This window comes from Schistocerca cancellata, chromosome 5 (genome assembly GCF_023864275.1).
Source record: "Schistocerca cancellata isolate TAMUIC-IGC-003103 chromosome 5, iqSchCanc2.1, whole genome shotgun sequence".
Classification (NCBI taxonomy): Eukaryota; Metazoa; Arthropoda; class Insecta; order Orthoptera; family Acrididae; genus Schistocerca; species Schistocerca cancellata.
In genome coordinates this window covers 575659232-575673976 of record NC_064630.1, presented here as the reverse complement: position 1 = coordinate 575673976, position 14745 = coordinate 575659232, and the positions used below count along the sequence as shown (strand labels likewise).

General features: G+C 37.9%; 1 protein-coding gene across 1 annotated transcript in view; it reads left to right on the top strand.

Annotated features, from left to right (window-relative positions):
- Positions 1–14475, top strand: part of LOC126189023 (protein lingerer) — a 133544-nt gene extending 119069 nt beyond the window's left edge. The window contains 1 exon segment of the mRNA XM_049930846.1: positions 12936–14475. The gene's annotated coding sequence lies outside the window, so the exon portion shown is untranslated.
- The last annotated feature ends 270 nt before the right edge of the window (positions 14476–14745 follow it).

The window sequence follows — 14745 nt, the reverse complement described above, 5'->3', positions numbered from 1 at the left end:
AGATCCATTGGAAGAATCCTCGGGAAATGTAATCCAAAATGAAAGTAGCAGCTTGCAAAACACTTTCTCATCAAGTACTTCAATATTGCTCTCCAGTCTGGGCTCCACACCAGAAAGGACTGATCGAGAAAATAGAGACGATCCAAAAAAGAGCACCACATTTTTTACAGGTTCATTTAGTAATTGTGTAAATGTCATAGAGACACTCTGCATCACAGTATGCTGTACTGTAAAATTTTGAGATTGTACATTCGTAAAAGTGCTGACCAGTATATTGCTTCCTCCTAAGTTTATTTTGCAAAAAGACTATGAAGATAAAAGTAGAGAGATCATGGACTGCATGGAGGCCTACCAGTGATGGTTCTTCCTGTGAACCATGCTTCACCGGAACACAAAATGTAGTACGAGAAGTACCATCAACCATACATCATAAGGAGGCTTGCGGAGTATGGGTGTGTAGAAATTTAAAACATTTGCCATGTAGAAATTTAAAACAATTGCTGTGTAGAAATTTAAAACATTTGCTGTTTGGTTGTCTTGTACATTGTCAGAATCTATATCTTGCATGTTATCCAAGTCTGTTTCCACATTATTACTCGGCAAGGCGAGGTGGTTACCTGGCCATAGCAGTGACTAACCTGATTCTGCAGCTATATATAGCCATAGTCAGAGTCCGAGTAGAATGCTTTGTTACCTCATAGTGCAACCACGAAAAGTAGTTGCAGTTAATTTTAGAGACAATGAGAACAAAAAGGTGAGATAGTGCCGACAGGGAAGGCAATGGCAGTTTTAAGCAAGTGTTGACAAGCTAAATTTAAGTCAGTGACCTGCAAAGTAAAGAAACAACAGCACAATGCTGAGTGGAGCAGGAATGAAGTACCTGCCCCAGAACAGAATAAGTAAAATGTACACAGTGACTATTTCATTTATGATGCAGATAGATGTGCTATAGGTAGCAATTTCTGTAATACTATGAACAATACAATGCAATACTGTCTTCAAAAAATTCACATCTTTTGTCCTACAGAATGGGAACTTCCAGGCTAGGAAGGAAACTGAGAAAAGAAGTTGCACATATGAAATTTGAATATAAAGGTGCAAAAATAAAAAAGTAATTGTGGACAAGAGAACATTTTTTCAAAAAGTGTGTACTGTGTTAGGTTTTTTACGAAAAAAAAAGAAGTATCATAATTAAAGTGGCCAGTGGTGATGAACCCTGGATTTGTATATGGAACATTGTGCATAAATGTTTCAAAGTTACTGCATGCATGAAGTATTGTCAAACAACAGTGCCAGGCAACACTTCATTTTGTGTATACAGAGTTTCTTTTCATGTTCACCTCTCAAAAACAAGAAAAGTCAGACTACCATGTAGAAATAGACAGAACAAAATTAAAAATATGGAGACACAAGGGAAGCCAAATTTTTGGCATTGAGGAGCACCAACCCGTGACTTCTTATTCCATTGACAAAATTTTGCAAGAAAATGATTCCCTTGATACTGCTGCCATGCCAAAATCCTGTAGAAGTGATTGGGAATCTTGCAAAGAATAAGATCTAGTCACCACACATCAAGCATCTTGCTCTTTAATCAGAAAAAATAACTACTTTTTGCTGATAATAAATAAATATCGTGTGTCACCTGACCGGGTGCAGGCCTTTCGATGCAACACTACTTAGATGACATCCGCTTCATTTTGCTTCTTTCATATTCCAATAGCTTTTCATTTGACCTCACAAGACTCAGGGGGGACCTCTTTCCACATCTTTCCACCGGAGAAAAATGTGAGATAGCCAACGCGAATCAAACCCAGCACATCTGCATTACTTGCCAAAAACTGTAACCACTAGACCATATGGTCAGTTTACCCTTGCTGCTGTGACATTAGCTTCTATTGCTTTGATATTGGAAGACTGGAAGGTCCGTATAACACACCGTAAAAGTGTGAGCTCTTTCGACAGGCCACACGGGGTAGCTGCGTGGTCTGAGGCGTCTTGTAATGGTCTGCGCAGCCCCCCTCCCCGTCAGAGGTTAGAGTCCTCCCTCGTGTGTGTGTGTGTGTGTGTGTGTGTGTGTGTGTGTGTGTGTGTGTGTATTCTTTAGAGTAAGTTTAAGTTAGATTAAGTGGCCTGTAAGTTTAGAGACTGATGATCTTAGCAGTTTGGTCCTGTAAGACCTTACCACGAATTTCCAATTTTTCTTTTGACAGGTGAGAAAACTGAGATAAGTCATCATAGACTCTAACAAAGTGTTAGAAAGAATTGAAACAGCAGACTAATAAACACACACTTCTGCGGAAAAAGTGACATCAGCAGGGGAAAAGTTATATGGATTCTGTCATTGAAGCACTTGTGAGAAGCTGAGGTCTGATGTACCGTGTAGCCTGTCTCTGTTCTTATTGTAAATGGGCACTTTATTCAGTGGTGCATAACGTGTAGCATGTGACAGTCCTTCACTTTGAGTACTGGAGAGTGTGCTATTGCTACCACCCCTCCCTACTTCTCAGATGTAAATACGATGGTGCTGTCTTCCTGGCCAGGTAATAAACCATCTAAAGAGCTGTTCGGTACAATACTCATTAAGGGCCATGGCCTGGAACCTTATTCTACTTTTTGTGTAGATAGCCTCACCCCTTTCCTTATATTATGCCTACAGTAATGAGGTACGTGTATCCATCTAAGTCTATTGTTCACTTACTGCATATCCATACAATTATCTGGTATGCATAGCACATCTGTAGAAAGAGCTGTAGATTTTTCAGTGCCCTATATCGATACAATCAGCTCATTTTTCTTATTGAATAAGCTTCTTATGTTTTGACAGAAAAGTTAACATTTGTACTGTCATAGCTTCTGTTTGTTGTTTCTTTACTTACTGGCAATACTGTGTCTCCTCTTATTCAGCAGCTCTGTCTTCTTAGAAATTTACTCTAGAAAAGCCCTAACAAAAGTTTTTAAGAATCATTATATTGAATGTTTCTGGAATTTAGTTATGCAAGTATCATCATCAAGTTGAAAGATTTGCACCAGGCCCCTGATCCGTACAAGACTGTTATTCAGAACATTCAGATGGAGACCATGCTGTGTGTAGTGTGGCTTTGATGGGAATGACACTTCAGTCACACTCATGTTGTCACCGCACTCTATTGAGTGAGTTCTTAGTATTTACTTATTCACAGTACACCACATCCTGGGTATGTATCACCAAGTGACTCAACCTTAGCATTGCTGTGTAGCGTGTTGGCAATGACGTGCTTGTTGTCATCCTCAGTTGTGTGGTTGAGGATAATGTTGGCCAACCTATTCTCAATACTTCTACTAGTCACTGCAAGATTTTTACCAAAATGTTTTCCCTAAGAACCTAATACGAAAGGTGACATAGGTAGGCCATGTATGTGGATTTAAAATGCTAGTTACTTGGTATTTCATACCCCAGGACCTCTGTACAACTCAGATGTTCCCCTCTCATGGTGTCCTGGTGAGTACTACTAGCCTCAATTGCACTTTTTCTCTGGTTCACAGGATGTTCCTGAACTCCTGTGTTCCCTGCACAATTTTGTCCGTAATAACCAGAGCAGTGAGTCTGACAGATGTCTATACTAAAGCTAGCATACTAGAAACATATCTTGAAGGTCTTAACTAATTTGGCAGGTTTGGCCACAATATCTACCCTATTCGTGACCTTACTGCAGCTCTCAACTGTTATTATTCTAACTCCTGCCAAATCAGCAACAAGTTTAAGATCAACTGGTGCTACTCCATAGTTGTGGACTGACATGTGAAACACTATGGCATCAAAGGCAAGCCACATCTCCATTCAGGTTGATTGCTTCATAGCACCAAAGATGATAAAAGCATACAGTCTTCACACTGTTGACTATTTCACTCCATTCTATGGCAATTTTCACAGTTTTCCATTCTGACATTTTTTTAGTCCAGAGAGATTATTTAGTAGTCTTTTTTTTCAACAAAAAATTGCAATTATGTTTATCTTTGCTATTTATTCAATAAAACAAGAACTGGTCCACAATACTTATATTACAGAAAAAGCAGGGGTGTGTTATATGTAATGTTACCAAGTTAGCTAAATTTTAGATTGTTCCAATGAAAGATTTTTCCTTGCATGATTTAACAGGCACTACATCAGATATCAAGATTAGGTTAGGTTGTGTTGACTACACAAGTATAAAGGGGACTGACATTGTAGTGAAATATCAGCAAACCCCTGATCTTTAAACAATCAAACTACCATGTATAAAACAGCTTCAAACATCTGCTTGCTTGACAAATGAGTTAGTGTGTTAATTATGTGCCTTTAAGCTTGTGAGTGGGAAAAAGTTTAGTAAGGGTTTGAAATTATGCTTAAAGTTTGTTGGAAGTCGGAAAGTGCCCTGATTATGAAACACTGGATGAGAGTAGCCTGGACAATTTGTGCAAAAGCAAGTTTTTAACACATATCAATGTTTATGATATCGTATCTTATGAACTGTGTACAGTGATATAATTTTGCAGATATTTTCAGTGATATAAATTGTATGTAAAGTTTGTTGGAAGATGTTAAGTGATCACATTCTCAAATACTGGATGAATCAAGTCCAGATGTTAGCGCACCAACAGTTGCTCTGTCTCAAGACAAAAAGTTTCTGAAAGTAATACTTGCCTTGTTCTGTTAAGCTTTTAATATAAGATTATACCTCTTAATGATTATGACAAGCATTTTTCAAAGTTGGTCAGTAATCATGTGAAATGATGAAAATCAAATTTTAATTGATTCTGGAGGCTGTTAGATAGAACACCTGCAACTGTTACTGATCAGTGACGTGGTTAGTTATTTTTTATTATCTAAATTGATGAAATGCTTTGACAGATTCCTTGTAAATAGATCTTTTTGAAGTATTATTTAGCTTTGTTGTCATTTATATATGTGCCAGTCTGCCCCATGTGTGGGTGAAGCAGAGGGGCAAAGTATTTCACCAGTTTGTACATCGATGAGCTATGTGCATATATGATCAGTATTAACAGTTCATCATCTTTGTGGATTTTTTGGTAATCCATACAGCTGAAGTTGTAGAGCTTCTGTGTTGCACAGGTTCCTCTGTACATCATGGCGATGAACAGCTCTGAAACGTCCTAAGACATCTGAACAGTCTCCATGTTAACATGAAATTTGCTGTGGAGGTAAGATCAAGCACCATTTTTAGATATGCTGGCTACGAGAGATGGCGGGAACAGCTACGAGAGATGGCGGGAACCTGGGACATGACGTGTATCGAAAATCAGTGCACATGGAGCAATACCTGCACTATCAATCAAATTGTACACTCACAGCTTGTACAAAACAAATATGTGAGTTGCAGCATCTCGAATGCAACATCTGGCAAGTGTTCAGAGGAGTAATGGGGAATCCACCAGCTGCATAAGAAGTGTCCCAAAATATAAAACTCTGTGCATGTGGTTGAAGTCACAGAAATTAAAAAATTGATAATAGTGTGGAAGAAAGTGCCCACTGAACCAGTTATTTTGGGTGAGAATTCTTATTCTTCTATAAATTACAACCACCTTGGAATCATGTCTTCTACAGTTATTTAGATTTTCTACACCCTTTCACAGTTCACATAATGAATAATAAACTGGTGCTAAATAATTTGTTTTGCTATGTGGTGGATTATTATTTTAAAACATTAAAAATTCAGTAATCCACTTACAGTGAGATACTGTGAAGACTACGTTGCATGGATCCAAAACAGTATTATATGCTATCATTTACTTGGCAACTTTCATTGGAAGCGTGGAAAATGTGTGAAAGAATGCTAATATACAGAAAGGCAGATCCAAAGCTCTAATTGCCTTACAACTTAATATTTGTATCTGTAGGTATATTTTAATACTAGGGTTGCCCTGAACAACAATTCTTTATTGAATGTAATGAGAATTACACGCACAAAAGAAAGGTGTTTTATCTACACACCCTATTTTTCCACATAATCTCCATCCCATTCTATGGCCTTCCTCCAGTGTGAAACAAGGGCGTGTAAGGCCTTTTGGAACCAATATACAAGAGTGCAGATAATTGCATCCACACTTCCTTGCTGATTGACAGATGAAGCGCCAACTGCCGAATCGTAATGCGTATGTCCTCATGAATGACACCAGCTCGCTACAACATGTCAGGTGTGACAGCCGTGAATGGTCTCCCCAACCGTTGCAAATCGTGGAGCTCCGCCAAACTGCCTTCTGATGACCTCACCCTCTGTGCCCAGAGACTAACTCTTCTTCTGTCAACAACAGATTATCTGCAGACTTTGCACAAGCATTTACAGACGCCATTTTTAATCTGTCCTGCAGCTATGCTATCTGTCGGAAGTGACGAAAACTTGGTGTGTACTCACTCAGTAGATTTCAAATAATACATACGTAATGTTTTGCATTCGTAGCATTTTCAGCTGAGAAAGAAATGTTCATTACTTTCTGGGTGACACTTGTACAATAGAAAGATCAGTACTCAAAATATATGAAATTAAAGTGAGACTTTTTTCAATAATTCAATTCTTGACACTTCTGTGTAAGCAGTTTCTCACCTTAAAGATTGGCACTAATACAAAACCTTCTGAAGCCTCTAGACTTGTGCTGGATAAATAGGAACTGAAAGCGAAGTAAAAATGCAGAAGGTGTAGCTGTGAATGTTATACATTGAGCTTATATCTGAAAGTCATTGATACAATCTATTCATGATGAGTTTTCCATTGCCCAAAAGTACCTCTGCAACCAGCCACTATGCTGAAGCTGGTAGCAGTTACTTGCCCACTTGGCAGCTGCTACTCAAAAATACAAGTTTTTGTGTGTTCTAAGATTATTGATGTTCCATATGGCTTGACAAACACTAGCAACTGTGTTCAGTAAATTGCTTAGGAACAGTTATGTAGTTTGTAATATGAAGTATAAATGTATGGATTATTTTGAAAGTGAAAAGTGGATTTCACTCCACATTGTTTTTTGAGATACCCATTTTATAAATTTTATGTGAACATCGCAGTTGCATGACCATTTATATTGGTGCATCTGAACAAGGAGACAGCCTTGCCGGCTAGTATTCTGAAGATCGGCTCATAAAATTACGTAATGTATTTAGTGCAGAACTACATGTGATCTTTGAGGTCGTGTGGAACATCTGTGTTATAGAACACTTTATCTGCTCAAACTCCCTGAGAACACTCCGGTACATTTACATTCAGTTTTTATCTTCCAGAAGTTGTGGTGCATGTAAATAATGTAGCATATCAAACAAAAAAATGTCTCTTCTCATTTTACAGATGACTGGGAATAGGTATCATTCTGCTGTGTATCATAGCTCATATTAGTGAAATAGATTATGAGATGGACCAGCCATAGACAGTGGTTTAGTTCTCTATGCAGTTAAGGGTGAAGGACAAAACACTGGTAGGTGGTTCAGACATTGACATCTCTCTCTTCAGTAAGTTAAATAAGGTGAAAAAATTGTCACACACCTCTGAATAGGGCATTGCTCTCTGTTGTAAAAGGTCCTTCAGTAAGACAGCCTTCCAAAATCCAGTAGTTGTGGTTTATGCACGTAAGTATGCAATTATTGTAGAATGCATTTTGTTTGGTAATGAAATGGTTGCTTTTATTTTGGCTGAAGACTTAACATCTATTTTGAGTGACGACATAAAGAAGCTAAAATTTGTATATATGACTAAACCCAAAACTGGGAGAAATACTTAATTTGTTCAACTTACAATATGATCTTCTACTGCTGTTAGAACTCCATGTCCGTATTTCCCGTACCTTTCATGTCTAGTATTTTCACTTTTTTGTTGTAATTTTTGCTGTGCTTTTGAACTATTCATGCAGTGCACTGATGGCTGCCTTTTTTCATATTCCATAATCCAAACAGGAGAGAAATGCTAAAGTATTTAAAGAATAAAAGAGAAGTGACAGCTCTGCAGCAGATGTTAGCAGCAGTACATATAGTGTCTCAGGAAAGGTAGGGAATAAAGGGTGTATGACAGGGTGTGATGGGTGTCGGTGGCTACCTAATCATTGAAGATACGGTGAAGACACATATAGATGACTTATTTTGCAAAGTTCTTGAATGTGAATAACTTGCAGCAATGTGAAAATAGCAACACAGAAAATAAAACAGTGGAAAGTTCAGGCTGGAATATCAACAATATCATTTGACATTGCCTACACAGAAAGTAGATAGATACATTGAAAGTTCTAGATTGGAGAGTAGGAAATCTTGATGTGTGTGTGTGTGTGTGTGTGTGTGTGTGTGTGTGTGTGTGTGTGTTGGAAAAAACAGTTGATTACACAGGTTGTCACAAAATCAGGAGAGATGGCTAGAAATTATGTACAGACAGATCACATTAACTTCAGTAGGTAATTTATATGATGCCATTAGTATCCAGAAATGTTCTTAAGGAATATACGTTATGGATTGATGATGAGACAACAGTTGATCTTTCTCAGAGATTATCAATTTACACAAAGATAGGATGTACTTTTAAGGATCTGTTAGCATTCCTGGATGTAATCAGATATATTGAAATATAAGCTTTAAGTTTGATGATTGTTGAAAGTTGCACAATTGGTGTCATATGAGACCTGGAGACACCAGAAAGTTTCAGATAGATTATATAATGGTAAGACAGAGATTTAGGAACCAGGTTTTAAATTGTAAGACATTTACAGGGGCAGTTGTGGACTCTGGCCACAATTTATTGGTTATGAACTGCAGATTAAAACTAAAGAAACTGCAAAAAGGCAGCAATTTAAGGAGATGGGACCTGGATAAACTGAAAGAACCAGAGGTTGGTTTGAGTGAGTATTAGGGAGCAATCGCCAAGAACAGGGAAAGGGAATATGATAAGTGAAGGCAGCAGAGGATTGAGTAGGTAAAAAGACAAGGGTTAGTAAATATCCTTGGGTAACTCAAGAGATGCTGAAGGATAAAACATAAAAACGTAATAAATGATGTGGTTGAAAGGGAATACAAATGTCTAAAAAAATTAGATTGACAGGAAGGGTAAAATGGCTAAGCAGGAATGGCTAGAGGGCAAATGTAAGGATGTAGAAGTGTATATCACTAGGGGGTAAGATAGATACTGCCTACAGGAAACTTAGAGAGACCTTTGGAGAAAAGAGAAGCACCTGTATTGACATCAAGAGCTCAGATGGAAAACCAGTCCTAAACAAAGAAGGTAAGCAGGAGTATATAGAGGGTCTATACAAGGGAAATGCACTTTAGGGCAATATTATGGAAATGGAAGAGGGCATAGAGGAAGAAGAGAAGGGAGATATGGTACTGCATGAAGAATTTAACAAAGACTGAAAGACCTAAATCGAAACAAGGTCCTGGGAGTAGACAACTTTCCGTTAGAGCTACTGATAGCCTTAGGAGAGCCAGCCATGACAAAACTCTTCTATCTGGTGAGCATGGTGGATGAGACAGGCGAAATAGCCTCAGACATCAAGAAGAATATAATAATCCCAGTTCCAAAGAAAACAGGTGCTGTCAGGTGTGAAAATTACCAAACTATCAGTTTAATAAGTCATGGCTGCAAAATACTAGCACAAATCTTTTACAGAAGAATGGTAAAACTCATAGAAGCCGATACTGACCCTATGACTTCTCATAGAAGATAGGTTAGATAGACTTTTAGAGACAGCATTTGACAACGTTGATTGGAATACTCTCTTTGAAATTCTAAAGGTGACGGGGGTAAAATACAGGGAGCAAAAGGCTATTTACAATTTGTACAGAAACCAGATGGCAGTTACGAGTCGACAGGCAGGAAAGGGAGGCAGTGGTTGAGAAGGGAGTGAGACAGGGTTGTAGCCTATCGCTGATGTTATTCAATTTGTATATTGAGCAAGCAGTAAAGGAAACAAAAGAAAAATTTGGAGTAGAATTAAAGTCCAGGAAGAAGAAATAAAAACTTTGAGGTTTGCCATTGCAAAGTTGTCATACACAGTAAATGGCTGAACAGTATCTTGAAATGAGGATTTAAGATGTACATCAACAAAAGCAAAACAAGGATAATGGAATGTAGTCAAATTAAATCAGGTGATGCTGAGGGAATCAGCCAACTCGCTTTATTTGTTCACGAGACCCAGAAAATATTAGATACAGGCTCCCAGGTAGATGCTATTTTCCTTGACTTCCGGAAGGCGTTAGATACAGTTCCGCACTGTCGCCTGATAAACAAAGTAAGAGCCTACGGAATATCAGACCAGCTGTGTGGCTGGATTGAAGAGTTTTTAGCAAACAGAACACAGCATGTTGTTATCAATGGAGAGACGTCTACAGACGTTAAAGTAACCTCTGGCGTGCCACGGGGGAGTGTTATGGGACCATTGCTTTTCACAATATATATAAATGACCTAGTAGATAGTGTCGGAAGTTCCATGCGGCTTTTCGCGGATGATGCTGTAGTATACAGAGAAGTTGCAGCATTAGAAAATTGTAGCAAAATGCAGGAAGATCTGCGGCGGATAGGCACTTGCTGCAGGGAGTGGCAACTGACCCTTAACATAGACAAATGTAATGTATTGCGAATACATAGAAAGAAGGATCCTTTATTGTATGATTATATGATAGCAGAACAAACACTGGTAGCAGTTACTTCTGTAAAATGTCTGGGACTATGCGTGTGGAACGATTTGAAGTGGAATGATCATATAAAATTAATTGTTGGTAAGGCGGGTACCAGGTTGAAATTCATTGGGAGAGTCCTTAGAAAGTGTAGTCCACCAACAAAGGAGGTGGCTTACAAAACACTCGTTCGACCTATACTTGAGTATTGCGCATCAGTGTGGGATCCGTACCAGATCGGTTGACGGAGGAGATAGAGAAGATCCAAAGAAGAGCGGCGCGTTTCGTCACAGGGTCATTTGGTAACCGTGATAGCGTTACGGAGATGTTTAACAAACTCAAGAGGCAGACTCTGCAAGAGAGGCGCTCTGCATCGCGGTGTAGCTTGCTCGCCAGGTTTCGAGAGGGTGCGTTTCTGGATGAGGTATCGAATATATTGCTTCCCCCTACTTATACCTCCCGAGGAGATCACGACTGTAAAATTAGAGAGATTAGAGCGCGCACGGAGGCTTTCAGACAGTTGTTCTTCCCGCGAACCATACGCGACTGGAACGGGAAAGGGAGGTAATGACAGTGGCGCGTAAAGTGCCCTCAGCCACACACCGTTGGGTGGCTTGCGGAGTATAAATGTAGATGTAGGAAATGAGACTCTTAAAGTAGTAGATGAGTTTTATTATGAGGGAAGCAAGATAGCAAGATAACTGTTGATAGTCAAAGTAGGGAGGGTACAAAATTTTGATTGGCAATGGCAAGACAAACCTTCTGGAAGAAGAGAAAGTTGTTAACATGTAGTATAGACTTAAGCATCAGGAAGTCCTTTCTGAAAGTATTTGTATGGAGTGTAGCCATGTATGGAAGTGAAACATGGACGATAAACAGTTTAGACAAGAAGAGAGTAGACGCTTTTGAAATGTAATGTGGTGCTGCAGAAGAATACTGAAGATTAAATGGGTAGACCATGTAACTAACGAGGAGGTACTGAATAAAGTCGGGGAGATGAGAAATCTGTAATACAATCTTACCAGAAGAAGGAATTGGTTGTTAGGACGCATTCTGAGGCATCGAGGGATCACCAATTTAGTACTGGAGGGAAGCATGGGAGGTAGAAATCATAGAGGGAGACCAAGAGATGAATACAGTAAGCAGATTCAGAGGGTTGTAGGTTGCAGTAGTTACTCGGAGATGAAGAGGCTTGCATGAAGAGAGTAGTATGGAGAGCTGCATAAAACCAGTCTTTGGACTGAAGACAACAGCAAAAACAGGCCACAATTTCTAGATATTGGATACCTTTAAAAGAATGTTCAGTTTCAGGTTGATTTGAAACTAAAGTGGACAGCATGTGGAAATAGAACACTGTTGAATGTCGCTAATACTTAAGTGTCCAGCCTGAATCATATCAGCTGTGTATATTTTTTGTAAGGAGGAAGGATGAGAGGAAGTTTTCACATGTGTGAAGTATTTTGTACTAGTACAGAATTTCAGTAACAAGAAAATAAGGGTAGGTAGAACAAAATAGTTTTTCCAATAATTGTTACCATTCACTCACATTCCCAGCCAGTTTACGTGGATGTGTGTAGTATCAGGAAGATAGAGCTAAAACATACTGGTAACTTTGCATATAATTTGTTTTCAAAAATTGCATAAATTTGTTTAAATGTTAATGAAAACACACAAAAAAATGTAAGAAAATGCTGTGCAGTCAGTCACAAAATTGCTGGCTTCAGAAGCTCACTATTTATGCTGAAAGCATTCTGTCTTCCAATATTTTTATCAAGCTCTTAGTCGTGAGTTTAGTGGAAACAAATCAAGAAAAAAAGCAATTCTCTGATAAGCCCCAATATTGCTGAAAAAAAATTATAGTTATGCAAATTATATTACCAGACGGTTGTTCAGTGGCTGAAGAGAAAATGTCCATCATGGGCATGGAAAAACTGGAAAGTAAAACTATGGTATTCACCTACATAATTGTTGAACAAATGATTATTGGTGGAAAAATTGTTTTTCCTGATATTTAAAGAAAAGTTGTTTCAAGCTTCTGAAGTAAAAAACAATGCCTTGTTAAGAATGACTTGTAGTAAATCAATGCTTAATGAATTTGGTGAGCATTTTAAGAGAGATCTCTTCAATGCTTTTGAAATGTTGCTATGGATTCATTTTTCTTTTTAATGTTCATAATACCTGTACGACTGTTCCTCCTCCTCCTCCTCCCCCCTCCACCACACACACACACACACACACACACACACACACACACCAAAAAAAGGGGGGGGGGGAAAAGAGCTTCGTTACTATACTCACAATGTATCTCTTTTTGCTTCAGGACAACGGCAGTGGTCGAAACCAGTGGTCACAGACATCAGCTCAACCCAACAAGTCCAGTGCCAAGCAAACTTAAAGACCATCTTACTGGCTCCATACTGAGAGTCTGAGTACCACTGCCATAGTCTTGAACAGGTGCTTTGTAATGGTACAACATGGCTCACTGTTTTCCAAATTAAACACTGTTAATGTGTTCAGTTTTTCATCCCTTGTTTTAAATTAAATATGCAATCTGTCCAAATTATAGAGCCATTTCCTAAGGCAAGAAAATGTTGGATCATGACTTGAGATTTCACTCATTTTCATTATATTAATATTTTGCAGCGCATGTTCTAAGACTTCAAGTAGTTGTTTGTATTGTTTCTTCTGTTAATAGGATTCATGGTCTCCAGTAACAGTTCGCAGATTAAATTGCATTGTATTTTTTGTTAGCTTAAAGTGTATAGGAAACCTCATACATTTGTAAATGATTGAATAGCGGTACCATCCCCTTTCTTGTATAGAATGTTTTTATTTGTGAAGAATTAAAGTGAATTAAATTAATATTCATTTCTATATTTTTGTTATTTCATTGCATGATCCGGAAAAAAACCTCTACCAAAGTAATTGCTGTGGCATTTGGATGGGATGAGCCCGCTTACACACTTAGGCACAAGCTGAGTGATCTCTAAAAAGACTGTTTGGTTTGCTTTCTGGCTTTATTTTTCTCTCTTGTTCAGAATGTGTCACAGAGAGACAAACTGTTGCTAGCCCTCATGGGCTTACGCATCCTGTCACGTATTAGAGTTCGATAAACTTGTAGTGTACTTGTAGTGTTCAAAGAAAGCTATATCTCAACCCTGTGTATTATATGAGTAGCTTAGTTGTTTTGTAAGTATGATAAGAGATGATAAATAACTTATCAAATTAATATAAATATTTAATATTTTCTTTCTGTATTTTGTATTCCATTTTGTGGTTTATACAACAGTGGCTACTGTTGCTCATTTTTCAATTAAGGGGGGAAAGAAAGATATACTAATGGCCATTCACTATATTTTTGGTGCAAGTTGTATGGACAATATTACTATTTGAGAACCTGTGTGATCTCTGTAGGCCCATAAATATTTCCAAGCTGATGGCTGATTTAAGGAGCTAATGTATAAATTTGGAGATCACATTGGCCAGTGTAAGCTTGGAGGTAGTAGCTTATAAAACGAGCATGTACAAAGGCTAATTAATAAATAGGTGTAATTGGGTTGCAAAAATTATGTTGTTTTTTACATCTTTTTAATGACTTCAGAATTGTAATTGTTGTTACCTCATTGTTGTTTAAAATATAGTGGTTTTCATATTTGTAAATTTTGTGCAAGCTTTAATATTTGGGACTTCACACCAAGCAGTAACAAAGTAGCACTGGCCAATATTGTGTACAGTTAAATAGATTAGTAAAGAATTTTTATGAAAAAGGCTGAGATTTGATTATAGAATACATCTTACAATCAGTGTACAGCAAATGGACAATTTGATTTGTAATTACATAGCAATTTTTCAACACTGAACTTGTCTTTTCTTGTCTACAGTGTATAAAACATACGCATGAAAGTGAATTTGAGCATTTATCTTGTTGATACCATCTCTTAAATTTTTTCACAATGATATTTTATTATCATAACAAGGCATGAACAAAATGAAATAAGCACATGTTATATTTGTTGATTAAAGAAAATAAGAAACTAGACCAAAGACAACAGTAACATATAGTAATGATCTGCGTGCATAAAGGAAGTGCTGTAATATACAAGAATTATGAACAGTATGTAACTTAGTTT